The sequence below is a fragment of the Pyxicephalus adspersus genome, chromosome 8, assembly GCF_032062135.1.
Source record: "Pyxicephalus adspersus chromosome 8, UCB_Pads_2.0, whole genome shotgun sequence".
Taxonomy (NCBI): domain Eukaryota; kingdom Metazoa; phylum Chordata; class Amphibia; order Anura; family Pyxicephalidae; genus Pyxicephalus; species Pyxicephalus adspersus.
The window spans coordinates 65,796,655-65,799,811 of NC_092865.1; positions in this window are offsets into that span (position 1 = coordinate 65,796,655).

Sequence of the window (3,157 nt, forward strand, 5' to 3'; positions counted from 1 at the left end):
GGGTGGTTAATTAAATTCACAGTGATCATGATCAAAATAATCCAATTCATATGATAATAGACTTGTTTATTTAAATGTATGTTTATCATGATTCATTATCCCCCAGATCAATGCATGATTTATCAGATGATTAATATATGATCAGTTGAGATAAAACTGAAAAATCCATAAAAAAAATAAATAAATTCATGTGGATATATATTCAATTTCAGATAATAAGTAATTAAATTAGAATGCATGATCAAAAATCTCCATACCTAAAGACATTCAAAAAATCAATGAATGCATTATGATGTTGAAAACCTACTTTTAAAATGTTTGTTCCCATCATGAACTCCTGGCTCTCTGTTAGTTTAGGAGCCGTGCATCTTCACTCAATGAGCAGCTGCCCTTAAATGCATCTAGTCCCATGTCCCACGTGGCACTATGATGCTCCTTGATGTTTGATCCCGGGTAAGCACCTGGGAACATGTGGGACACGAGACTCTCTCAAATCCCATGCTGATGGGTCCGCCCCCCACCAGGGACGCTCCTGAAGGGAAATCCCTCTCCTCTGCAATGCATACGGAGGAGAAGGAGTTTCCCCTTACCCCGCTGGCGAAAGTGTCAACACCGGCAGCGGTAAATAACCATTATTCCTATTTTTTCTTTTGTCAATGCTGAAGGGAGCCACAACAAGGAGGCTAAAAAGCTGCATACGTCTCCGGAGCCGTGGGTTACAGACCCCTGGCCTAGAATGTGTGGAATTCTTAAGAGCTACTGTTTTGGGATATAGAAGGAAATACAAAGCAGACATTAAAAAAATGCTTCATTAAATTAGACAGAAGCAGTAAGCAAGTGAAAGGACAATACTGGGATTTCTTTTTAGAAAGTCCAGCATGCAAAGCTAATTGCAACCTAAATGTCATGGCAGTTCCCTATATTAAAGCTGACTTCCCTCTGAGAGAATAACTAAACTGCCATTTCTGATCTGGATTCAAAATATACAACTTGCCTGGTTGGTGATCTGCCCTGATTTTGAATTCTTAAATATCAGTATCACCGACCCAGAATGATTATATAGCTCCGGCATACAGCTAATTGCTGCCCATTTATCAGCATGCTTGTTTCAGGTGTGTGGCTAAAACTAAAACTAAAAAACAATAACATGTAGTCCCCGAGTTACATATGAGATGGGACTATAGGTTTGTTCTTAAGTTGAATATGTACGTAAGGCGGAACAGGTACATTATTTTATTATATACAATTAGCACAGATGTTTGTCTCAACATATTATTAGGCAGTGTGGTGTCAGTTACTGTATAAAATCCTCACTGTGAGTTAATCACAAGCAAAGCAAAAAAAACTTTATGGATCCTAGACATTCATTAACTTCTGAAGCAAGCTGTGCTTTGATTTGCAAAATGAAACAACTGCAGTTTGTCTTGGTCATTAAAGAGTTACAAGAGGTTGCAGAACTGCAAAAAACTTCGAAAAGAACTGCAAAAAACTTCATGCGAACTTGCCCCCCCCCCCCCCCCTGCAAGCCTCTGTCCTGCACACGAATGAGCAGGGAAGCCCATTAGTATCTAGGAGTCGTCCATATGTTGGATGTCCTTATACTACCTGTATATTATACCTCCCCTGACAACCAACAGCTGCCAAATGTATACCTTAATAACGCACTCACACCTCAATGTTTACTTTATCAACCATTGCCTGTGGGCCTGATCAGCTGCCCCCTCTTATACAATAAATGGGGTCATAGTTGTTTACCTTCCCCTCAAAGTGGCCAACCTACTTTAGTCCATTCTCAGAACTTTTTACTCTATTTGGTCGAACCAATCTCAAATTTAACTAAGATAAATTCAAGCAACACTAGTTAGCCATGGAGCCTGCATATTTTGTATATCAGTTTCCCTTTAAATCTTTCATTCCTGAATTGTGCTCAATAAACTTGGCATGTTGTAGAATATGATTTGGAATATACAATTATGTTTAGACACTTATCATCATTGGAAGAGTGACAGATGACATTCAGACACTGCATATAGCTGATTACTCATGGACCTCGTTATTATTAGACACATTTATCTGAGCTATTATGTATTTTCTGGTTGAATACAATACGCACACAGAGACAAATGGTAACTAGGTTAAATAAAATGGATGATCTATGAGACTGTTACAACTCCAGCAATACTTACACATCTACTCCATACATCATTTCATAAAGGAATCTGAAGAAATTGACAACTTTTGCATTCTGAGATTTACTAAATTTAATTTCATAATAAAGGTCTAAGTCCTCAGAAAAAGTGTCAGTTCTTTAGTCCATTTTGGGGCTCACGGACCCAAACTGCTGAACAGCCCTTAATAGGAAAGTATTTTCATGTAGGACAGCTTGATTTCATTAAATAATAATATGAATGAATGTTGCCTAAGAAAGAGATCAAAATCTTTTGGCGTGGTTAGTATCCCTGTAAATCAATGTATGGAAAGATATGGCACCAAAAGTGGAACTTTTATATACCACAAAAAACAGTTAAAACATTGATTCAAAAAAGTATCATAGTAAAAATACATATAAATACATTTACAAAATAACAATATACAAACATAAACAATCATAAAAATAATTTAATGGTGGCATTCAGTGTAGACCAAGCAAAGGCATATCCCACAAAATAGATTACACATAATATTAGACACTAAATTTATCATTTTAAATCCCGCAGACCATTAATATGAATTTTTGTAAAAAGATAAATACATTTGTAAAATAATGATCTTCCTAATGGCGCTGACAAGGACTATGGCGGCTCTGATTCATTGATCAGCTCACGGTTAAGTGAAGTATTACTATTGTTACTATTATCATTAGTTGCTTTATCTTTGGTATTACTTTCTTTAGGGATGCAAAATATTAGTTTGTTTTTTCTCTCTCAATATGGGTTTATTTCACTGGAATCTAAGACCGAACAAGAAATGATAGTTAGTCAAACTATTTGATGCCCTTAGACATAACAGGTAAAGAAAATACACAGGTAAGGTCATACTTACCTAAAAAAAATCTGAGAAATAAACAAATAAAATAAAACAATGGGATGAGAATCGGTATTGGCGGAGCGGGGTGACTGTTGTAATGGTGGAAACAATACTGAAGCGTACGGCTCGG